The sequence below is a fragment of the Silene latifolia genome, chromosome Y, assembly GCF_048544455.1.
Source record: "Silene latifolia isolate original U9 population chromosome Y, ASM4854445v1, whole genome shotgun sequence".
Classification (NCBI taxonomy): domain Eukaryota; kingdom Viridiplantae; phylum Streptophyta; class Magnoliopsida; order Caryophyllales; family Caryophyllaceae; genus Silene; species Silene latifolia.
The window spans coordinates 208,862,906-208,888,184 of record NC_133538.1 but is presented as its reverse complement, the minus strand read 5'-3'; positions in this window follow the sequence as shown (position 1 = coordinate 208,888,184).

Sequence of the window (25,279 nt, the reverse complement as noted above, 5' to 3'; positions counted from 1 at the left end):
CCTTGCTTCTCATTCAAAGGCGGAAAGACAAAAGGACACCCTAGAGGGGCCGAGTGAACCCTTTTTTGGGGAGCCGGGTATCTTAAAACGGGATGGGAAAGGGTTTAGGGTTTGATTTGGCGGACCGCTACCGCGAATCCCCCTAATGAAACCCTAAACCCTTTGCCTTGCTTCTCATTCGTAGGCGGCAAGACAAAAAGACACCCTAGAGGGGCCGAGTGAACCCTTTTTGGGGGGGCCGTGTATCCTAAAACGAGACGGGAAAGGGTTTAGGGTTTGATTAGGCGGACCGCTACTGCGGATCCTCCTAATAAAACCCTAAACCCTTTCCCTTGCTTCTCATTAGAAGGCGAAAAGACAAAAAGACACCCTAGAGGGGCCGACTGAACCCTTTTTGGGGGGGCCGGGTATCCTAAAACGGGACGGGAAAGGGTTTAGGGTTTGATTAGGCAGACCGCTACCGCGGATCCTCCTAATCAAACCTTAAATCCTTTCCCTTGCTTCTCATTCGAAGGCGGCAAGACAAAAAGACACCCTAGAGGGGCCGAGTGAACCCTTTTTTGGGGGGCCGGGTATCCTAAAACGGGATGGGAAAGGGTTTAGGGTTTGATTAGGCGGACCGCTACCGCGAATCCCCCTAATGAAACCCTAAACCCTTTGCCTTGCTTCTCATTCGTAGGCGGCAAGACAAAACGACATCCTAGAGGGGCCGAGTGAACCCTTTTTGGGGGGGCCGTGTATCCTAAAACGAGACGGGAAAGGGTTTAGGGTTTGATTTGGCGGACCGCTACTGCGGATCCTCCAAATAAAACCCTAAACCCTTTCCCTTGCTTCTCATTTGAAGGCGGCAAGACAAAAAGACACCCTAGAGGGGCCGAGTGAACCCTTTTTTGGGGGGCCGGGTATCCTAAAACGCGACGAAAAAGGGTTTAGGGTTTGATTAGGCTACCGCGGATCCCCCTAATCAAACCCTAAACCCTTTCCCTTGCTTCTCATTTGAAGGCGGCAAGACAAAAAGGCACCCTAGAGGGGCCGAGTGAACCCTTTTTTGGGGGGCCGGGTATCCTAAAACGAGACGGGAAAGGGTTTAGGGTTTGATTAGGTGGACCTCTCTGCGGATCCCTAATCAAACCCTAAACCCTTTCCCTTGCTTCTCATTCAAAGGCGGCAAGACAAAAGGACACCCTAGAGGGGCCGAGTGAACCCTTTTTGGGGGGCCGTGTATCCTAAAACGGGAGGGGAAAGGGTTTAGGGTTTGATTAGGCAGACCGCTACCGCGGATCCCCCTAATCAAACCCTAAACCCTTTCCCTAGCTTCTCATTCGAAGGCGGCAAGACAAAAAGACACCCTAGAGGGGCCGAGTGAACTCTTTTTTTGGGGGCCGGGTATCCTAAAATGGGACGGGAAAGGGTTTAGGGTTTGATTAGGCGGACCGCGGCGCGGTCCGCCTAATCAAACCCTAAACCCTTTCCCCTTGCTTCTCATTTGAAGGCGGCAAGACAAAAAGACGCCCTAGAGGGGCCGAGTGAACCCTTTTTGGGGGGACCGGTATCCTAAAACGGGACGGGAAAGAGTTTAGGGTTTGATTAGGCGGAACGCTACCGCGGATCCCCTAATCAAACCCTAAACCCTTTCCCATGCTTCTCATTCGAAGGCGGCAAGACAAAAAGACACCCTAGAGGGGCCGAGTGAACCCTTTTTTGGGGGCCGGGTATCCTAAAACGGGACGGGATAGGGTTTAGGGTTTGATTAGGAGGACCGCTACCACGGATCCCCCTAATCAAACCCTAAACCCTTTCCCATGCTTCTCGATCGAAGGCGGCAAGACAAAAAGACACCCTAGAGGGGCCGAGTGAACCCTTTTTGAAATGGTATCCTAAAATGGGACGGGAAAGAGTTTAGGGTTTGATTAGGCGAACGCTCTGCGGATCCCCTAATCAAACCCTAAACCCTTTCCCATGCTTCTCATTCGAAGGCGGCAAGACAAAAAGACACCCTAGAGGGGCCGAGTGAACCCTTTTTTGGGGCCGGGTATCCTAAAACGGGACGGGATAGGGTTTAGGGTTTGATTAGGAGGACCGCTACCACGGATCCCCCTAATCAAACCCTAAACCCTTTCCCATGCTTCTCGCGAAGGCGGCAAGACAAAAAGACACCCTAGAGGGGCCGAGTGAACCCTTTTTTGGGGGCCGGGTATCCTAAAACGGGACGGGATAGGGTTTAGGGTTTGATTTGGAGGACCGCTACCGCGGATCCCCCTAATCAACCCCTAAACCCTTTCCCTTGCTTCTCATTAGAAGGCGAAAAGACAAAAAGACACCCTAGAGGGGCCGAGTGAACCCTTTTTTGGGGGGGGGCGGGTATCCTAAAACGGGACGGGAAAGGGTTTAGGGTTTGATTAGGCAGACCGCTACCACGGATCCTCCTAATCAAACCTTAAATCCTTTCCCTAGCTTCTCATTCGAAGGCGGCAAGATAAAAAGGCACCCTGGAGGGGCCGAGTGAACCCTTTTTTGTTGGGCCGGGTATCCTAAAACGGGATGGGAAAGGGTTTAGGGTTTGATTAGGCGGACCGCTACTGCGGATTGCCCTAATCAAACCCTAAACCGTTTCCCTTGCTTCTCATTCGAAGGCGGCAAGACAAAAAGACACCCTAGAGGGGCCGAGTGATCCCTTTTTTGGGGGGCCGTGTATCCTAAAACGAGACGGGAAAGGGTTTAGGGTTTGATTAGGCGGACCGCTACTGCGGATCCTCCTAATAAAACCCTAAACCCTTTCCCTTGCTTCTCATTTGAAGGCGGCAAGACAAAAAGACACCCTAGAGGGGCCGGGTATCCTAAAACACGACGGGAAAGGGTTTAGGGTTTGATTAGGCGGACCGCTACCGCGGATCCCCCTAATCAAACCCTAAACCCTTTCCCTTGCTTCTCATTTCAAGGCGGAAAGACAAAAAGACACCCTAGAGGGGCCGAGTGAACCCTTTTTTGGGGGGCCGGGTATCCTAAAACGGGATGGGAAAGGGTTTAGGGTTTGATTAGGCGGACCGCTACCGCGAATCCCCCTAATGAAACCCTAAACCCTTTGCCTTGCTTCTCATTCGTAGGCGGCAAGACAAAAAGACACCCTAGAGGGGCCGAGTGAACCCTTTTGGGGGGGGCCGTGTATACTAAAAACGAGACGGGGGAAAAGGGTTTAGGGTTTGATTAGGCGGACCGCCATCGCGGATCCTCCTAATAAAACCCTAAACCCTTTCCCTTGCTTCTCATTCGAAGGCGGCAAGAAAAAAAAGACACCCTAGAGGGGCCGAGTGAACCCTTTTTGGGGGGCCGGGTATCCTAAAACGCGACGGAAAAGGGTTTAGGGTTTGATTAGGCGGACCGCAACCGCGGATCCCCTAATCAAACCCTAAACCCTTTCCCTTGCTTCTCATTTGAAGGCGGCAAGACAAAAAGGCACCCTAGAGGGGCCGAGTGAACCCTTTTTTGGGGGGTCGGGTATCCTAAAACGAGACGGGAAAGGGTTTAGGGTTTGATTAGGTAGACCTCTACTGCGGATCCCCCTAATCAAACTCTAAACCCTTCCCCTTGCTTCTCTTTCAAAGGCGGCAAGACAAAAGGACACCCTAGAGGGGCCGAGTGAACCCTTTTTTGGGAGGCCGGGTATCCTAAAACGGGACGGGAAAGGGTTTAGGGTTTGATTAGGCAGACCGCTACCGCGGATCCCCCTAATCAAACCCTAAACCCTTTCCCTAGCTTCTCATTCGAAGGCGGCAAGACAAAAAGACACCCTAGAGGGGCCGAGTGAACCCTTTTTGGGGGGCCGGTATCCTAAAATGGGACGGGAAAGGGTTTAGGGTTTGATTAGGCGGACCGCAACCGCGGTCCGCCTAATCAAACCCTAAACCCTTTCCCTTGCTTCTCATTTGAAGGCGGCAAGACAAAAGGACACCCTAGAGGGGCCGAGTGAACCCTTTTTTGGGGGGCCGGGTATCCTAAAACGGGACGGGAAAGAGTTTAGGGTTTGATTAGGCAGAACGCTACCGCGGATCCCCCTAATCAAACCCTAAACCCTTTCCCATGCTTCTCATTCGAAGGCGGCAAGACAAAAAGACACCCTAGAGGGGCCGAGTGAACCCTTTTTTGGGGGCCGGGTATCCTAAAACGGGACGGGATAGGGTTTAGGGTTTGATTAGGAGGACCACTACCACGGATCCCCCTAATCAAACCCTAAACCCTTTCCCATGCTTCTCAGTTGAAGGCGGCAAGACAAAAAGACACCCTAGAGGGGCCGAGTGAACCCTTTTTTGGGGGGCCGGGTATCCTAAAATGGGACGGGAAAGAGTTTAGGGTTTGATTAGGCGGAACGCCACTGCGGATCCCCCTAATCAAACCCTAAACCCTTTCCCATGCTTCTCATTCGAAGGCGGCAAGACAAAAAGACACCCTAGAGGGGCCGAGTGAACCCTTTTTTGGGGGCCGGGTATCCTAAAACGGGACGGGATAGGGTTTAGGGTTTGATTAGGAGGACCGCTACCACGGATCCCCCTAATCAAACCCTAAACCCTTTCCCATGCTTCTCAGTCGAAGGCGGCAAGACAAAAAGACACCCTAGAGGGGCCGAGTGAACCCTTTTTTGGGGGCCGGGTATCCTAAAACGGGACGGGATAGGGTTTAGGGTTTGATTTGGAGGACCGCTACCGCGGATCCCCCTAATCAACCCCTAAACCCTTTCCCTTGCTTCTCATTAGAAGGCGAAAAGACAAAAAGACACCCTAGAGGGGCCGAGTGAACCTTTTTTTTGGGGGGGCGGGTATCCTAAAACGGGACGGGAAAGGGTTTAGGGTTTGATTAGGCAGACCGCTACCACGGATCCTCCTAATCAAACCTTAAATCCTTTCCCTAGCTTCTCATTCGAAGGCGGCAAGATAAAAAGGCACCCTGGAGGGGCCGAGTGAACCCTTTTTTGTTGGGCCGGGTATCCTAAAACGGGATGGGAAAGGGTTTAGGGTTTGATTAGGCGGACCGCTACTGCGGATTGCCCTAATCAAACCCTAAACCGTTTCCCTTGCTTCTCATTCGAAGGCGGCAAGACAAAAAGACACCCTAGAGGGGCCGAGTGATCCCTTTTTTGGGGGGCCGTGTATCCTAAAACGAGACGGGAAAGGGTTTAGGGTTTGATTAGGCGGACCGCTACTGCGGATCCTCCTAATAAAACCTTAAACCCTTTCCCTTGCTTCTCATTTGAAGGCGGCAAGACAAAAAGACACCCTAGAGGGGCCGGGTATCCTAAAACACGACGGGAAAGGGTTTAGGGTTTGATTAGGCGGACCGCTACCGCGGATCCCCCTAATCAAACCCTAAACCCTTTCCCTTGCTTCTCATTCGAAGGCGGAAAGACAAAAAGACACCCTAGAGGGGCCGAGTGAACCCTTTTTTGGGGGGCCGGGTATCCTAAAACGGGATGGGAAAGGGTTTAGGGTTTGATTAGGCGGACCGCTACCGCGAATCCCCCTAATGAAACCCTAAACCCTTTGCCTTGCTTCTCATTCGTAGGCGGCAAGACAAAAAGACACCCTAGAGGGGCCGAGTGAACCCTTTTTGGGGGGGCCGTGTATACTAAAACGAGACGGGAAAAGGGTTTAGGGTTTGATTAGGCGGACCGCTACTGCGGATCCTCCTAATAAAACCCTAAACCCTTTCCCTTGCTTCTCATTCGAAGGCGGCAAGACAAAAAGACACCCTAGAGGGGCCGAGTGAACCCTTTTTTGGGGGGCCGGGTATCCTAAAACGCGACGAAAAAGGGTTTAGGCTTTGATTAGGCGGACCGCTACCGCGGATCCCCCTAATCAAACCCTAAACCCTTTCCCTTGCTTCTCATTTGAAGGCGGCAAGACAAAAAGGCACCCTAGAGGGGCCGAGTGAACCCTTTTTTGGGGGGTCGGGTATCCTAAAACGAGACGGGAAAGGGTTTAGGGTTTGATTAGGTAGACCTCTACTGCGGATCCCCCTAATCAAACTCTAAACCCTTCCCCTTGCTTCTCTTTCAAAGGCGGCAAGACAAAAGGACACCCTAGAGGGGCCGAGTGAACCCTTTTTTGGGAGGCCGGGTATCCTAAAACGGGACGGGAAAGGGTTTAGGGTTTGATTAGGCAGACCGCTACCGCGGATCCCCCTAATCAAACCCTAAACCCTTTCCCTAGCTTCTCATTCGAAGGCGGCAAGACAAAAAGACACCCTAGAGGGGCCGAGTGAACTCTTTTTTGGGGGCCGGGTATCCTAAAATGGGACGGGAAAGGGTTTAGGGTTTGATTAGGCGGACCGCAACCGCGGTCCGCCTAATCAAACCCTAAACCCTTTCCCTTGCTTCTCATTTGAAGGCGGCAAGACAAAAGGACACCCTAGAGGGGCCGAGTGAACCCTTTTGGGGGGCCGGGTATCCTAAAAACGGGACGGGAAAGGGTTTAGGGTTTGATTAGGCGGAACGCTACCGCGGATCCCCTAATCAAACCCTAAACCCTTTCCCATGCTTCTCATTCGAAGGCGGCAAGACAAAAAGACACCCTAGAGGGGCCGAGTGAACCCTTTTTTGGGGGCCGGGTATCCTAAAACGGGACGGGATAGGGTTTAGGGTTTGATTAGGAGGACCACTACCACGGATCCCCCTAATCAAACCCTAAACCCTTTCCCATGCTTCTCAGTTGAAGGCGGCAAGACAAAAAGACACCCTAGAGGGGCCGAGTGAACCCTTTTTTGGGGGCCGGGTATCCTAAAACGGGACGGGATAGGGTTTAGGGTTTGATTAGGAGGACCGCTACCGCGGATCCCCCTAATCAACCCCTAAACCCTTTCCCTTGCTTCTCATTTGAAGGCGGCAAGACAAAAAGACACCCTAAAGGGGCCGAGTGAACCCTTCTTTGGGGGGCCGGGTTTCCTAAAACGCGACGGGAAAGGGTTTAGGGTTTGATTTGGCGGACCGCTACCGCGGATCCCCCTAATCAAACCCTAAACCCTTTCCCTTGCTTCTCATTAGAAGGCGAAAAGACAAAAAGACACCCTAGAGGGGCCGAGTGAACCCTTTTTGGGGGCCGGTATCCTAAACGGGACGGGAAAGGGTTTAGGGTTTCATTAGGCAGACCGCTACCGCGGATCCTCCTAATCAAACCTTAAATCCTTTCCCTTGCTTCTCATTCGAAGGCGCCAAGACAAAAAGGCACCCTGGAGGGGACGAGTGAACCCTTTTTTGTGGGGCCGGGTATCCTAAAACGGGACGGGAAAGGGTTTAGGGTTTGATTAGGCGGACCGCTACCGCGGATCCCCCTAATCAAACCTTAAACCCTTTCCCTTGCTTCTCATTCGAAGGCGGCAAGACAAAAAGACACCCTAGAGGGGCCGAGTGAACCCTTTTTTGGGGGGCCGTGTATCCTAAAACGCGACGGGAAAGGGTTTAGGGTTTGATTAGGCGGACTGCTACCGCGGATCCCCCTAATCAAACCCTAAATCCTTTCCCTTGGTTCTTATTCGAAGGCAGAAAGACAAAAAGACACCCTAGAGGGGCCGAGTGAACCCTTTTTTGGGGGGCCGGGTATCCTAAAACGAGACGGGAAAGGGTTTAGGGTTTGATTAGGCGGACCGCTACTGCGGATCCTCCTAATAAAACCCTATTCCCTTTCCCTTGCTTTTCATTTGAAGGCGGCAAGACAAAAAGACACCCTAGAGGGGCCGAGTGAACCCTTTTTTGGTGGACCGGGTATCCTAAAACGCGACGGGAAAGGATTTAGGGTTTGATTAGGCGGACCGCTACCGCGGATCCCCCTAATCAAACCTTAAACCCTTTCCCTTGCTTCTCATTCGAAGGCGGCAAGACAAAAAGACACCCTAGAGGGGCCGAGTGAACCCTTTTTTGGGGGGCCGTGTATCCTAAAACGAGACGGGAAAGGGTTTAGGGTTTGATTAGGCGCACCGCTACTGCGGATCCTCCTAATAAAACCCTATTCCCTTTCCCTTGCTTCTCATTTGAAGGCGGCAAGACAAAAAGACACCCTAGAGGGGCCGAGTGAACCCTTTTTTGGGGGGCCGGGTATCCTAAAACGCGACGGGAAAGGATTTAGGGTTTGATTAGGCGGACCGCTACCGCGGATCCCCCTAATCAAACCCTAAACCCTTTCCCTTGCTTCTCATTCAAAGGCGGAAAGACAAAATGACACCCTAGAGGGGCCGAATGAACCCTTTTTTGGGGAGCCGGGTATCCTAAAACGGGACGGGAACGGGTTTAGGGTTTGATTAGGCAGACCGCTACCGCGGATCCCCCTAATCAAACCCTAAACCGTTTCCCATGCTTCTCATTCGAAGGCGGCAAGACAAAAAGACACCCTAGAGGGGCCAAGTGAACCCTTTTTTGGGGGTCGGGTATCCTAAAACGGGACGGGATTGGGTTTAGGGTTTGATTAGGAGGACCGCTACCGCGGATCCCCCTAATCAACCCCTAAACCCTTTCCCTTGTTTCTCATTTGAAGGCGGCAAGATAAAAAGACACCCTAAAGGGGCCGAGTGAACCCTTCTTTGGGGGGCCGGGTTTCCTAAAACGCGACGGGAAAGGGTTTAGGGTTTGATTTGGCGGACCGCTACCGCGGATCCCCCTAATCAAACCCTAAACCCTTTCCCTTGCTTCTCATTAGAAGGCGAAAAGACAAAAAGACACCCTAGAGGGGCCGAGTGAACCCTTTTTGGGGGGGCCGGGTATCCTAAAACGGGACGGGAAAGAGTTTAGGGTTTCATTAGGCAGACCGCTACCGCGGATCCTCCTAATCAAACCTTAAATCCTTTCCCTTGCTTCTCATTCGAAGGCGCCAAGACAAAAAGGCACCCTGGAGGGGCCGAGTGAACCCTTTTTTGTGGGGCCGGGTATCCTAAAACGGGACGGGAAAGGGTTTAGGGTTTGATTAGGCGGACCGCTACCGCGGATCCCCCTAATCAAACCTTAAACCCTTTCCCTTTCTTCTCATTCGAAGGCGGCAAGACAAAAAGACACCCTAGAGGGGCCGAGTGAACCCTTTTTTGGGGGGCCGTGTATCCTAAAACGCGACGGGAAAGGGTTTAGGGTTTGATTAGGCGGACTGCTACCGCGGATCCCCCTAATCAAACCCTAAATCCTTTCCCTTGGTTCTTATTCGAAGGCAGAAAGACAAAAAGACACCCTAGAGGGGCCGAGTGAACCCTTTTTTTGGGGGCCGGTATCCTAAAACGAGACGGGAAAGGGTTTAGGGTTTGATTAGGCGGACCGCTCATGGATCCTCCTAATAAAACCCTATTCCCTTTCCTTGCTTCTCATTTGAAGGCGGCAAGACAAAAAGACACCCTAGAGGGGCCGAGTGAACCCTTTTTTGGGGGCCGGGTATCCTAAAACGCGACGGGAAAGGATTTAGGGTTTGATTAGGCGGACCGCTACCGCGGATCCCCCTAATCAAACCTTAAACCCTTTCCCTTGCTTCTCATTCGAAGGCGGCAAGACAAAAAGACACCCTAGAGGGGCCGAGTGAACCCTTTTTTGGGGGGCCGTGTATCCTAAAACGAGACGGGAAAGGGTTTAGGGTTTGATTAGGCGGACCGCTACTACGGATCCTCCTAATAAAACCCTATTCCCTTTCCCTTGCTTCTCATTTGAAGGCGGCAAGACAAAAAGACACCCTAGAGGGGCCGAGTGAACCCTTTTTTGGGGGGCCGGGTATCCTAAAACGCGACGGGAAAGGATTTAGGGTTTGATTAGGCGGACCGCTACCGCGGATCCCCCTAATCAAACCCTAAACCCTTTCCCTTGCTTCTCATTCAAAGGCGGAAAGACAAAAGGACACCCTAGAGGGGCCGAATGAACCCTTTTTTGGGGAGCCGGGTATCCTAAAACGGGACGGGAACGGGTTTAGGGTTTGATTAGGCAGACCGCTACCGCGGATCCCCCTAATCAAACCCTAAACCCTTTCCCATGCTTCTCATTCGAAGGCGGCAAGAGAAAAAGACACCCTAGAGGGGCCAAGTGAACCCTTTTTTGGGGGCCGGGTATCCTAAAACGGGACGGGATAGGGTTTAGGGTTTGATTAGGAGGACCGCTACCGCGGATCCCCCTAATCAACCCCTAAACCCTTTCCCTTGTTTCTCATTTGAAGGCGGCAAGATAAAAAGACACCCTAAAGGGGCCGAGTGAACCCTTCTTTGGGGGGCCGGGTTTCCTAAAACGCGACGGGAAAGGGTTTAGGGTTTGATTAGGCGGACCGCTACCGCGGATCCCCCTAATCAAACCCTAAACCCTTTCCCTTGCCTCTCATTAGAAGGCGAAAAGACAAAAAGACACCCTAGAGGGGCCGAGTGAACCCTTTTTTGGGGGCCGGGTATCCTAAAACGGGACGGGATAGGGTTTAGGGTTTGATTAGGAGGACCGCTACCACGGATCCCCCTAATCAAACCCTAAACCCTTTCCCATGCTTCTCAGCCGAAGGCGGCAAGACAAAAAGACACCCTAGAGGGGCCGAGTGAACCCTTTTGGGGGGCCGGGTATCCTAAAAACGGACGGGAAAGGGTTTAGGGTTTGATTAGGCGGACCGCTACTGCGGATCCTCCTAATAAAACCCTAAACCCTTTCCCTTGCTTCTCATTTGAAGGCGGCAAGACAAAAAGACACCCTAGAGGGGCCGAGTGAACCCTTTTTTGGGGGGCCGGGTATCCTAAAACGCGACGAAAAAGGGCTTAGGCTTTGATTAGGCGGACCGCTACCGCGGATCCCCCTAATCAAACCCTAAACCCTTTCCCTTGCTTCTCATTTGAAGGCGGCAAGACAAAAAGGCACCCTAGAGGGGCCGAGTGAACCCTTTTTTGGGGGGCCGGGTATCCTAAAACGAGACGGGAAAGGGTTTAGGGTTTGATTAGGTGGACCTCTACTGCGGATCCCCCTAATCAAACCCTAAACCCTTTCCCTTGCTTCTCATTCAAAGGCGGCAAGACAAAAGGACACCCTAGAGGGGCCGAGTGAACCCTTTTTTGGGGGGGCCGGGTATCCTAAAACAGGACGGGAAAGGGTTTAGGGTTTGATTAGGCAGACCGCTACCGCGGATCCCCCTAATCAAACCCTAAACCCTTTCCCTAGCTTCTCATTCGAAGGCGGCAAGACAAAAAGACACCCTAGAGGGGCCGAGTGAACTCTTTTTTGGGGGCCGGGTATCCTAAAATGGGACGGGAAAGGGTTTAGAGTTTGATTAGGCGGACCGCAACCGCGGTCCGCCTAATCAAACCCTAAACCCTTTCCCTTGCTTCTCATTTGAAGGCGGCAAGACAAAAGGACACCCTAGAGGGGCCGAGTGAACCCTTTTTTGGGGGGCCGGGTATCCTAAAACGGGACGGGAAAGAGTTTAGGGTTTGATTAGGCAGAACGCTACCGCGGATCCCCCTAATCAAACCTTAAGCCCTTTCCCATGCTTCTCATTCGAAGGCGGCAAGACAAAAAGACACCCTAGAGGGGCCGAGTGAACCCTTTTTTGGGGGCCGGGTATCCTAAAACAGGACGGGAAAGAGTTTAGGGTTTGATTAGGCAGAACGCTACCGCGGATCCCCCTAATCAAACCCTAAACCCTTTCCCATGCTTCTCATTCGAAGGCGGCAAGACAAAAAGACACCCTAGAGGGGCCGAGTGAACCCTTTTTTGGGGGTCGGGTATCCAAAAACGGGACGGGATAGGGTTTAGGGTTTGATTAGGAGGACCACTACCACGGATCCCCGTAATCAAACCCTAAACCCTTTCCCATGCTTCTCAGTCGAAGGCGGCAAGACAAAAAGACACCCTAGAGGGGCCGAGTGAACCCTTTTTGGGGGCCGGTATCCTAAAAACGGGACGGGATAGGGTTTAGGGTTTGATTAGGAGGACCGCTACCGCGGATCCCCCTAATCAACCCCTAAACCCTTTCCCTTGCTTCTCATTTGAAGGCGGCAAGAAAAAAAGACACCCTAAAGGGGCCGAGTGAACCCTTCTTTGGGGGGCCGAGTTTCCTAAAACGCGACGGGAAAGGGTTTAGGGTTTGATTAGGCGGACTGCTACCGCGGATCCCCCTAATGAAACCCTAAACCCTTTCCTCGCTTCTCATTAGAAGGCGGAAAGACAAAAAGACACCCTAGAGGGGCCGAGTGAACCCTTTTTAGGGGGCCGGGTATCCTAAAACGGGACGGGGAAAGGTTTTAGGGTTTGATTAAATGCAGACCGCCACCGTAGATCCTCCTAATCAAACATTAAATCCTTTCCCTTGCTTCTCATTCGAAGGCGCCAAGACAAAAAGGCACCCTGGAGGGGCCGAGTGAACCCTTTTTTGTGGGGCCGGGTATCCTAAAACGGGATGGGAAAGGGTTTAGGGTTTGATTAGGCGGACCGCTACTGTGGATTGCCCTAATCAAACCCTAAACCGTTTCCCTTGCTTCTCATTTGAAGGCGGCAAGACAAAAAGACACCCTAGAGGGGCCGAGTGATCCCTTTTTTGGGGGGCCGGGTATCCTAAAACGCGACGGGAAAGGGTTTAGGGTTTGATTAGGCGGATCGCTACCGCGGATCCCCCCAATCAAGCCCTAAATCCTTTCCCTTGGTTCTTATTCGAAGGCAGAAAGACAAAAAGACACCCTAGAGGGGCCGAGTGAACCCTTTTTTGGGGGGCCGGGTATCCTAAAACGGGATGGGAAGGGTTTAGGGTTTGATTAGGCGGACCGCTACCGTGGATCCCCCTAATCAAACCCTAAACCCTTTCCCTTGCTTCTCATTCGAAGGCGGCAAGACAAAAAGACACCCTAGAGGGGCCGAGTGAACCCTTTTTTGGGGGGCCGTGTATCCTAAAACGAGACGGGAAAGGGTTTAGGGTTTGATTAGGCGGATCGCTACTGCGGATCCTCCTAATAAAACCCTATTCCCTTTCCCTTGCTTCTCATTTGAAGGCGGCAAGACAAAAAGACACCCTAGAGGGGCCGAGTGAACCCTTTTTTGGGGGCCGGGTATCCTAAAACAGGACGGGAAAGAGTTTAGGGTTTGATTAGGCAGAACGCTACCGCGGATCCCCCTAATCAAACCCTAAACCCTTTCCCATGCTTCTCATTCGAAGGCGGCAAGACAAAAAGACACCCTAGAGGGGCCGAGTGAACCCTTTTTTGGGGGCCGGGTATCCAAAAACGGGACGGGATAGGGTTTAGGGTTTGATTAGGAGGACCGCTACCACGGATCCCCGTAATCAAACCCTAAACCCTTTCCCATGCTTCTCAGTCGAAGGCGGCAAGACAAAAAGACACCCTAGAGGGGCCGAGTGAACCCTTTTTTGGGGGCCGGGTATCCTAAAACGGGACGGGATAGGGTTTAGGGTTTGATTAGGAGGACCGCTACCGCGGATCCCCCTAATCAACCCCTAAACCCTTTCCCTTGCTTCTCATTTGAAGGCGGCAAGAAAAAAAGACACCCTAAAGGGGCCGAGTGAACCCTTCTTTGGGGGGCCGAGTTTCCTAAAACGCGACGGGAAAGGGTTTAGGGTTTGATTAGGCGGACTGCTACCGCGGATCCCCCTAATGAAACCCTAAACCCTTTCCCTTGCTTCTCATTAGAAGGCGAAAAGACAAAAACACACCCTAGAGGGGCCGAGTGAACCCTTTTTAGGGGGGCCGGGTATCCTAAAACGGGACGGGAAAGGTTTTAGGGTTTGATTAGGCAGACCGCTACCGTAGATCCTCCTAATCAAACATTAAATCCTTTCCCTTGCTTCTCATTCGAAGGCGCCAAGACAAAAAGGCACCCTGGAGGGGCCGAGTGAACCCTTTTTTGTGGGGCCGGGTATCCTAAAACGGGATGGGAAAGGGTTTAGGGTTTGATTAGGCGGACCGCTACTGTGGATTGCCCTAATCAAACCCTAAACCGTTTCCCTTGCTTCTCATTTGAAGGCGGCAAGACAAAAAGACACCCTAGAGGGGCCGAGTGATCCCTTTTTAGGGGGGCTGGGTATCCTAAAACGCGACGGGAAAGGGTTTAGGGTTTGATTAGGCGGACCGCTACCGCGGATCCCCCCAATCAAGCCCTAAATCCTTTCCCTTGGTTCTTATTCGAAGGCAGAAAGACAAAAAGACACCCTAGAGGGGCCGAGTGAACCCTTTTTTGGGGGGCCGGGTATCCTAAAACGGGATGGGAAGGGTTTAGGGTTTGATTAGGCGGACCGCTACCGTGGATCCCCCTAATCAAACCCTAAACCCTTTCCCTTGCTTCTCATTCGAAGGCGGCAAGACAAAAAGACACCCTAGAGGGGCCGAGTGAACCCTTTTTTGGGGGGCCGTGTATCCTAAAACGAGACGGGAAAGGGTTTAGGGTTTGATTAGGCGGATCGCTACTGCGGATCCTCCTAATAAAACCCTATTCCCTTTCCCTTGCTTCTCATTTGAAGGCGGCAAGACAAAAAGACACCCTAGAGGGGCCGAGTGAACCCTTTTTGGGGGCCGGTATCCTAAAAACGGGAAAAGGATTCGGGGTTTGATTAGGCGGACCGCTACCGCGGATCCCCCTAATCAAACCCTAAACCCTTTCCCTTGCTTCTCATTCAAAGGCGGAAAGACAAAAGGACACCCTAGAGGGGCCGAGTGAACCCTTTTTTGGGGGCCGGGTATCCTAAAACGAGACGGGATAGGGTTTAGGGTTTGATTAGGAGGACCGCTACCACGGATCCCCCTAATCAAACCCTAAACCCTTTCCCATGCTTCTCAGTCGAAGGCGGCAAGACAAAAAGACACCCTAGAGGGGCCGAGTGAACCCTTTTTTGGGGGGCCGGGTATCCTAAAATGGGACGGGAAAGAGTTTAGGGTTTGATTAGGCAGAACGCTACCGCGGATCCCCCTAATCAAACCCTAAACCCTTTCCCATGCTTCTCATTCGAAGGCGGCAAGACAAAAAGACACCCTAGAGGGGCCAAGTGAACCCTTTTTTGGGGGCCGGGTATCCTAAAACGGGACGGGATAGGGTTTAGGGTTTGATTAGGAGGACCGCTACCGCGGATCCCCCTAATCAACCCCTAAACCCTTTCCCTTGTTTCTCATTTGAAGGCGGCAAGATAAAAAGACACCCTAAAGGGGCCGAGTGAACCCTTCTTTGGGGGGCCGGTTTCCTAAAAACGCGACGGAAAGGGTTTAGGGTTTGATTAGGCGGACCGCTACCGCGGATCCCCCTAATCAAACCCTAAACCCTTTCCCTCGCCTCATTAGAAGGCGAAAAGACAAAAAGACACCCTAGAGGGGCCGAGTGAACCCTTTTTTGGGGGCCGGGTATCCTAAAACGGGACGGGATAGGGTTTAGGGTTTGATTAGGAGGACCGCTACCACGGATCCCCCTAATCAAACCCTAAACCCTTTCCCATGCTTCTCAGTCGAAGGCGGCAAGACAAAAAGACACCCTAGAGGGGCCGAGTGAACCCTTTTTGGGGGGGCCGTGTATCCTAAAACGAGACGGGAAAGGGTTTAGGGTTTGATTAGGCGGACCGCCATGCGGATCCTCCTAATAAAACCCTAAACCCTTTCCCTTGCTTCTCATTTGAAGGCGGCAAGACAAAAAGACACCCTAGAGGGGCCGAGTGAACCCTTTTTTGGGGGGCCGGGTATCCTAAAACGCGACGAAAAAGGGCTTAGGCTTTGATTAGGCGGACCGCTACCGCGGATCCCCCTAATCAAACCCTAAACCCTTTCCCTTGCTTCTCATTTGAAGGCGGCAAGACAAAAAGGCACCCAAGAGGGGCCGAGTGAACCCTTTTTTGGGGGGCCGGGTATCCTAAAACGAGACGGGAAAGGGTTTAGGGTTTGATTAGGTGGACCTCTACTGCGGATCCCCCTAATCAAACCCTAAACCCTTTCCCTTGCTTCTCATTCAAAGGCGGAAAGACAAAAGGACACCCTAGAGGGGCCGAGTGAACCCTTTTTTGGGGGGCCGGGTATCCTAAAACGGGACGGGAAAGAGTTTAGGGTTTGATTAGGCAGAACGCTACCGCGGATCCCCCTAATCAAACCTTAAACCCTTTCCCATGCTTCTCATTCGAAGGCGGCAAGACAAAAAGACACCCTAGAGGGGCCGAGTGAACCCTTTTTTGGGGCCGGTATCCTAAAAAGACGGGAAAGAGTTTAGGGTTTGATTAGGCAGAACGCTACCGCGGATCCTCCTAATCAAACCCTAAACCCTTTCCCATGCTTCTCATTCGAAGGCGGCAAGACAAAAAGACACCCTAGAGGGGCCGAGTGAACCCTTTTTTGGGGGCCGGGTATCCAAAAACGGGACGGGATAGGGTTTAGGGTTTGATTAGGAGGACCGCTACCACGGATCCCCGTAATCAAACCCTAAACCCTTTCCCATGCTTCTCAGTCGAAGGCGGCAAGACAAAAAGACACCCTAGAGGGGCCGAGTGAACCCTTTTTTGGGGGCCGGGTATCCTAAAACGGGACGGGATAGGGTTTAGGGTTTGATTAGGAGGACCGCTACCGCGGATCCCCCTAATCAACCCCTAAACCCTTTCCCTTGCTTCTCATTTGAAGGCGGCAAGAAAAAAAGACACCCTAAAGGGGCCGAGTGAACCCTTCTTTGGGGGGCCGAGTTTCCTAAAACGCGACGGGAAAGGGTTTAGGGTTTGATTAGGCGGACCGCTACCGCGGATCCCCCTAATGAAACCCTAAACCCTTTCCCTTGCTTCTCATTAGAAGGCGAAAAGACAAAAACACACCCTAGAGGGGCCGAGTGAACCCTTTTTAGGGGGGCCGGGTATCCTAAAACGGGACGGGAAAGGTTTTAGGGTTTGATTAGGCAGACCGCTACCGTAGATCCTCCTAATCAAACATTAAATCCTTTCCCTTGCTTCTCATTCGAAGGCGCCAAGACAAAAAGGCACCCTGGAGGGGCCGAGTGAACCCTTTTTTGTGGGGCCGGGTATCCTAAAACGGGACGGGAAAGGGTTTAGGGTTTGATTAGGCGGACCGCTACGTGGATTGCCCTAATCAAACCCTAAACCCTTTCCCTTGCTTCTCATTTGAAGGCGGCAAGACAAAAGACACCCTAGAGGGGCCGAGTGATCCCTTTTTGGGGGCCTGGTATCCTAAAACGCGACTGGAAAGGGTTTAGGGTTTGATTAGGCGGACCGCTACCGCGGATCCCCCCAATCAAGCCCTAAATCCTTTCCCTTGGTTCTTATTCGAAGGCAGAAAGACAAAAAGACACCCTAGAGGGGCCGAGTGAACCCTTTTTTGGGGGGCCGGGTATCCTAAAACGGGATGGGAAAGGGTTTAGGGTTTGATTAGGCGGACCGCTACCGTGGATCCCCCTAATCAAACCCTAAACCCTTTCCCTTGCTTCTCATTCGAAGGCGGCAAGACAAAAAGACACCCTAGAGGGGCCGAGTGAACCCTTTTTTGGGGGGCCGTGTATCCTAAAACGAGACGGGAAAGGGTTTAGGGTTTGATTAGGCGGATCGCTACTGCGGATCCTCCTAATAAAACCCTATTCCCTTTCCCTTGCTTCTCATTTGAAGGCGGCAAGACAAAAAGACACCCTAGAGGGGCCGAGTGAACCCTTTTTTGGGGGGCCGGGTATCCTAAAACGCGACGGGAAAGGATTTAGGGTTTGATTAGGCGGACCGCTACCGCGGATCCCCCTAATCAAACCCTAAACCCTTTCCCTTGCTTCTCATTCAAAGGCGGAAAGACAAAAGGACACCCTAGAGGGGCCGAGTGAACCCTTTTTTGGGGGCCGGGTATCCTAAAATGAGACGGGATAGGGTTTAGGGTTTGATTAGGAGGACCGCTACCACGGATCCCCCTAATCAAACCCTAAACCCTTTCCCATGCTTCTCAGTCGAAGGCGGCAAGACAAAAAGACACCCTAGAGGGGCCGAGTGAACCCTTTTTTGGGGGGCCGGGTATCCTAAAATGGGACGGGAAAGAGTTTAGGGTTTGATTAGGCAGAACGCTACCGCGGATCCCCCTAATCAAACCCTAAACCCTTTCCCATGCTTCTCATTCGAAGGCGGCAAGACAAAAAGACACCCTAGAGGGGCCGAGTGAACCCTTTTTTGGGGGCCGGGTATCCTAAAACGGGACGAGATAGGGTTTAGGGTTTGATTAGGAGGACCGCTACCACGGATCCCCCTAATCAAATCCTAAACCCTTTCCCATGCTTCTCAGTCGAAGGCGGCAAGACAAAAAGACACCCTAGAGGGGCCGAGTGAACCCTTTTTTGGGGGCCGGGTATCCTAAAACGGGACGGGATAGGGTTTAGAGTTTGATTAGGAGGACCGCTACCGCGGATCCCCCTAATCAACCCCTAAACCCTTTCCCTTGCTTCTCATTAGAAGGCGAAAAGACAAAAAGACACCCTAGAGGGGCCGAGTGAACCCTTTTTGGGGGGGGGCCGGGTATCCTAAAACGGGATGGGAAAGGGTTTAAGGTTTGATTAGGCAGACCGCTACCACGGATCCTCCTAATCAAACCTTAAATCCTTTCCCTTGCTTCTCATTCGAAGGCGGCAAGACAAAAAGGCACCCTGGAGGGGCCGAGTGAACCCTTTTTTGTTGGGCCGGTATCCTAAAACGGATGGGAAAGGGTTTAGGGTTTGATTAGGCGGACTGCCATCGCGGATTGCCCTAATCAAACCCTAAACCGTTTCCCTTGCTTCTCATTCGAAGGCGGCAAGACAAAAAGACACCCTAGAGGGGCCGAGTGAACCCTTTTTTGGGGGGCCGGGTATCCTAAAACGGGATGGGAAAGGGTTTAGGGTTTGATTAGGCGGACCGCTACCGCGAATCCCCCTAATGAAACCCTAAACCCTTTGCCTTGCTTCTCATTCGTAGGCGGCAAGACAAAAAGACACCCTAGAGGGGCCGAGTGAACCCTTTTTGGGGGGGGCCGTGTATCCTAAAACGAGACGGGAAAAGGGTTTAGGGTTTGATTAGGCGGACCGCTACTGCGGATCCTCCTAATAAAACCCTAAACCCTTTCCCTTGCTTCTCATTTGAAGGCGGCAAGACAAAAAGACACCCTAGAGGGGCCGAGTGAACCCTTTTTTGGGGGCCGGTATCCTAAAACGCGACGAAAAGGGTTTAGGGTTTGATTAGGCGGAACGCTACCGCGGATCCCCTAATCAAACCCTAAACCCTTTCCCTTGCTTCTCATTTGAAGGCGGCAAGACAAAAAGGCACCATAGAGGGGCCGAGTGAACCCTTTTTTGGGGGGTCGGGTATCCTAAAACGAGACGGGAAAGGGTTTAGGGTTTGATTAGGTAGACCTCTACTGCGGATCCCCCTAATCAAACCCTAAACCCTTTCCCTTGCTTCTCTTTCAAAGGCGGCAAGACAAAAGGACACCCTAGAGGGGCCGAGTGCACCCTTTTTTGGGGGGCCGGGTATCCTAAAACGGGACGGGAAAGGGTTTAGGGTTTGATTAGGCAGACCGCTACCGCGGATCCCCCTAATCAAACCCTAAACCCTTTCCCTAGCTTCTCATTCGAAGGCGGCAAGACAAAAAGACACCCTAGAGGGGCCGAGTGAACTCTTTTTTGGGGGTCGGGTATCCTAAAATGGGACGGGAAAGGGTTTAGGGTTTGATTAGGCGGACCGCAACCGCGGTCTGCCTAATCAAACCCTAAACCCTTTCCCTTGCTTCTCATTTGAAGGCGGCAAGACAAAAGGACACCCTAGAGGGGCCGAGTGAACCCTTTTTTGGGGGGCCGGGTATCCTAAAACGGACGGGAAAAGAGTTTAGGGTTTGATTAGGCGGAACGCTACCGCGGATCCCCTAATCAAACCCTAAACCCTTTCCCATGCTTCTCATTCGAAGGCGGCAAGACAAAAAGACACCCTAGAGGGGCCGAGTGAACTCTTTTTTGGGGGCCGGGTATCCTAAAATAGGACGGGAAAGGGTTTAGGGTTTGATTAGGCGGACCGCAACCGCCTCCGCCTAATCAAACCCTAAACCCTTTCCCTCGCTTCTCATTTGAAGGCGGCAAGACAAAAAGACACCCTAGAGGGGCCGAGTGAACCCTTTTTTTGGGGGGCCGGGTATCCTAAAACGGGACGGGAAAGAGTTTAGGGTTTGATTAGGCAGAACGCTACCGCGGATCCCCCTAATCAAACCCTAAACCCTTTCCCATGCTTCTCATTCGAAGGCGGCAAGACAAAAAGACACCCTAGAGGGGCCGAGTGAACCCTTTTTGGGGGCCGGGTATCCTAAAACGGGACGGGATAGGGTTTAGGGTTTGATTAGGAGGACCACTACCACGGATCCCCTAATCAAACCCTAAACCCTTTCCCATGCTTCTCGCCGAAGGCGGCAAGACAAAAAGACACCCTAGAGGGGCCGAGTGAACCCTTTTTTGGGGGCCGGGTATCCTAAAACGGGACGGGATAGGGTTTAGGGTTTGATTAGGAGGACCGCTACCGCGGATCCCCCTAATCAACCCCTAAACCCTTTCCCTTGCTTCTCATTTGAAGGCGGCAAGACAAAAAGACACCCTAAAGGGGCCGAGTGAACCCTTCTTTGGGGGGGGTTTCCTAAAGCGACGGAAAGGGTTTAGGGTTTGATTTGGCGGACCGCTACCGCGATCCCCCTAATCAAACCCTAAACCCTTTCCTCGCTTCTCATTAGAAGGCGAAAAGACAAAAAGACACCCTAGAGGGGCCGAGTGAACCCTTTTTGGGGGGGCCGGGTATCCTAAAACGGGACGGGAAAGGGTTTAGGGTTTCATTAGGCAGACCGCTACCGCGGATCCTCCTAATCAAACCTTAAATCCTTTCCCTTGCTTCTCATTCGAAGGCGCCAAGACAAAAAGGCACCCTGGAGGGGCCGAGTGAACCCTTTTTTGTGGGGCCGGGTATCCTAAAACGGGATGGGAAAGGGTTTAGGGTTTGATTAGGCGGACCGCTACTGTGGATTGCCCTAATCAAACCCTAAACCGTTTCCCTTGCTTCTCATTTGAAGGCGGCAAGACAAAAAGACACCCTAGAGGGGCCGAGTGATCCCTTTTTTGGGGGCCGGGTATCCTAAAACGCGACTGGAAAGGGTTTAGGGTTTGATTAGGCGGATCGCTACCGCGATCCCCCTAATCAAACCCTAAATCCTTTCCTTGGTTCTTATTCGAAGGCGTAAAGACAAAAAGACACCCTAGAGGGGGCCGAGTGAACCCTTTTTTGGGGCCGGTATCCTAAAAGGGGATGGGAAGGGTTTAGGGTTTGATTAGGCGGACCGCTACCGCGGATCCCCCTAATCAAACCCTAAACCCTTTCCCTTGCTTCTCATTCGAAGGCGGCAAGACAAAAAGACACCCTAGAGGGGCCGAGTGAACCCTTTTTGGGGGCCGTGTATCCTAAACGAGACGGAAAGGGTTTAGGGTTTGATTAGGCGGACCGCTACTGCGGATCCTCCTAATAAAACCCTATTCCCTTTCCCTTGCTTCTCATTTGAAGGCGGCAAGACAAAAAGACACCCTAGAGGGGCCAAGTGAACCCTTTTTTGGGGGCCGGGTATCCTAAAACGGGACGGGATAGGGTTTAGGGTTTGATTAGGAGGACCGCTACCGCGGATCCCCCTAATCAACCCCTAAACCCTTTCCCTTGTTTCTCATTTGAAGGCGGCAAGATAAAAAGACACCCTAAAGGGGCCGAGTGAACCCTTCTTTGGGGGCCGGTTTCCTAAAACGCGACGGGGAAAGGGTTTAGGGTTTGATTAGGCGGACCGCTACCGCGGATCCCCCTAATCAAACCCTAAACCCTTTCCCTTGCTTCTCATTAGAAGGCGGAAAGACAAAAAGACACCCTAGAGGGGCCGAGTGAACCCTTTTTTGGGGGGCCGGGTATCCTAAAACGCGACGGGAAAGGATTTAGGGTTTGATTAGGCGGACCGCTACCGCGGATCCCCCTAATCAAACCCTAAACCCTTTCCCTTGCTTCTCATTCAAAGGCGGAAAGACAAAAGGACACCCTAGAGGGGCCGAATGAACCCTTTTTTGGGGAGCCGGGTATCCTAAAACGGGACGGGAACGGGTTTAGGGTTTGATTAGGCAGACCGCTACGGCGGATCCCCCTAATCAAACCCTAAACCCTTTCCCATGCTTCTCATTCGAAGGCGGCAAGACAAAAAGACACCCTAGAGGGGCCAAGTGAACCCTTTTTTGGGGGCCGGGTATCCTAAAACGGGACGGGATAGGGTTTAGGGTTTGATTAGGAGGACCGCTACCGCGGATCCCCCTAATCAACCCCTAAACCCTTTCCCTTGTTTCTCATTTGAAGGCGGCAAGATAAAAAGACACCCTAAAGGGGCCGAGTGAACCCTTCTTTGGGGGGCCGGGTTTCCTAAAACGCGACGGGAAAGGGTTTAGGGTTTGATTAGGCGGACCGCTACCGCGGATCCCCCTAATCAAACCCTAAACCCTTTCCCTTGCTTCTCATTAGAAGGCGAAAAGACAAAAAGACACCCTAGAGGGGCCGAGTGAACCCTTTTTTGGGGGCCGGGTATCCTAAAACGGGACGGGATAGGGTTTAGGGTTTGATTAGGAGGACCGCTACCACGGATCCCCCTAATCAAACCCTAAACCCTTTCCCATGCTTCTCAGTCGAAGGCGGCAAGACAAAAAGACACCCTAGAGGGGCCGAGTGAACCCTTTTTGGGGGGGCCGTGTATCCTAAAACGAGACGGGAAAGGGTTTAGGGTTTGATTAGGCGGACCGCTACTGCGGATCCTCCTAATAAAACCCTAAACCCTTTCCCTTGCTTCTCATTTGAAGGCGGCAAGACAAAAAGACACCCTAGAGGGGCCGAGTGAACCCTTTTTTGGGGGGCCGGGTATCCTAAAACGCGACGAAAAAGGGCTTAGGCTTTGATTAGGCGGACCGCTACCGCGGATCCCCCTAATCAAACCCTAAACCCTTTCCCTTGCTTCTCATTTGAAGGCGGCAATACAAAAAGGCACCCTAGAGGGGCCGAGTGAACCCTTTTTTGGGGGGCCGGGTATCCTAAAACGAGACGGGAAAGGGTTTAGGGTTTGATTAGGTGGACCTCTACTGCGGATCCCCCTAATCAAACCCTAAACCCTTTCCCTTGCTTCTCATTCAAAGGCGGCAAGACAAAAGGACACCCTAGAGGGGCCGAGTGAACCCTTTTTTGGGGGCCGGGTATCCTAAAACGGGACGGGAAAGGGTTTAGGGTTTGATTAGGCAGACCGCTACCGCGGATCCCCCTAATCAAACCCTAAACCCTTTCCCTAGCTTCTCATTCGAAGGCGGCAAGACAAAAAGACACCCTTGAGGGGCCGAGTGAACCCTCTTTTTGGGGGCCGGGTATCCTAAAATGGGACGGGAAAGGGTTTAGAGTTTGATTAGGCGGACCGCAACCGCGGTCCGCCTAATCAAACCCTAAACCCTTTCCCTTGCTTCTCATTTGAAGGCGGCAAGACAAAAGGACACCCTAGAGGGGCCGAGTGAACCCTTTTTGGGGGGCCGGGTATCCTAAAACGGGACGGGAAAGAGTTTAGGGTTTGATTAGGCTGAACGCTACCGCGGATCCCCCTAATCAAACCCTAAACCCTTTCCCTTGCTTCTCATTCGAAGGCGGCAAGACAAAAAGACACCCTAGAGGGGCCGAGTGAACCCTTTTTTGGGGGCCGGGTATCCTAAAACAGGACGGGAAAGAGTTTAGGGTTTGATTAGGCAGAACGCTACCGCGGATCCCCCTAATCAAACCCTAAACCCTTTCCCATGCTTCTCATTCGAAGGCGGCAAGACAAAAAGACACCCTAGAGGGGCCGAGTGAACCCTTTTTTGGGGGCCGGGTATCCTAAAACGGGACGGGATAGGGTTTAGGGTTTGATTAGGAGGACCGCTACCACGGATCACCGTAATCAAACCCTAAACCCTTTCCCATGCTTCTCAGTCGAAGGCGGCAAGACAAAAAGACACCCTAGAGGGGCCGAGTGAACCCTTTTTTGGGGGCCGGGTATCCTAAAACGGGACGGGATAGGGTTTAGGGTTTGATTAGGAGGACCGCTACCGCGGATCCCCCTAATCAACCCCTAAACCCTTTCCCTTGCTTCTCATTTGAAGGCGGCAAGACAAAAAGACACCCTAAAGGGGCCGAGTGAACCCTTCTTTGGGGGGCCGAGTTTCCTAAAACGCGACGGGAAAGGGTTTAGGGTTTGATTAGGCGGACCGCTACCGCGGATCCCCCTAATCAAACCCTAAACCCTTTCCCATGCTTCTCATTCGAAGGCGGCAAGACAAAAAGACACCCTAGAGGGGCCGAGTGAACCCTTTTTTGGGGGCCGGGTATCCTAAAACGGGACGGGATAGGGTTTAGGGTTTGATTAGGAGGACCGCTACCACGGATCACCGTAATCAAACCCTAAACCCTTTCCCATGCTTCTCAGTCGAAGGCGGCAAGACAAAAAGACACCCTAGAGGGGCCGAGTGAACCCTTTTTTGGGGGCCGGGTATCCTAAAACGGGACGGGATAGGGTTTAGGGTTTGATTAGGAGGACCGCTACCGCGGATCCCCCTAATGAAACCCTAAACCCTTTCCCTTGCTTCTCATTAGAAGGCGAAAAGACAAAAACACACCCTAGAGGGGCCGAGTGAACCCTTTTTGGGGGGGCCGGGTATCCTAAAACGGGACGGGAAAGGGTTTAGGGTTTGATTAGGCAGACCGCTACCGTAGATCCTCCTAATCAAACCTTAAATCCTTTCCCTTGCTTCTCACTCGAAGGCGCCAAGACACAAAGGCACCCTGGAGGGGCCGAGTGAACCCTTTTTTGTGGGGCCGGGTATCCTAAAACGGGATGGGAAAGGGTTTAGGGTTTGATTAGGCGGACCGCTCGTGGATTGCCCTAATCAAACCCTAAACCGTTTCCCTTGCTTCTCATTTGAAGGCGGCAAGACAAAAAGACACCCTAGAGGGGCCGAGTGATCCCTTTTTTGGGGGGCCGGGTATCCTAAAACACGACGGGAAAGGGTTTAGGGTTTGATTAGGCGGACCGCTACCGCGGATCCCCCCAATCAAACCCTAAATCCTTTCCCTTGGTTCTTATTCGAAGGCAGAAAGACAAAAAGACACCCTAGAGGGGCCGAGTGAACCCTTTTTTGGGGGGCCGGGTATCCTAAAACGGGATGGGAAGGGTTTAGGGTTTGATTAGGCGGACCGCTACCGTGGATCCCCCTAATCAAACCCTAAAACCTTTCCCTTGCTTCTCATTCGAAGGCGGCAAGACAAAAAGACACCCTAGA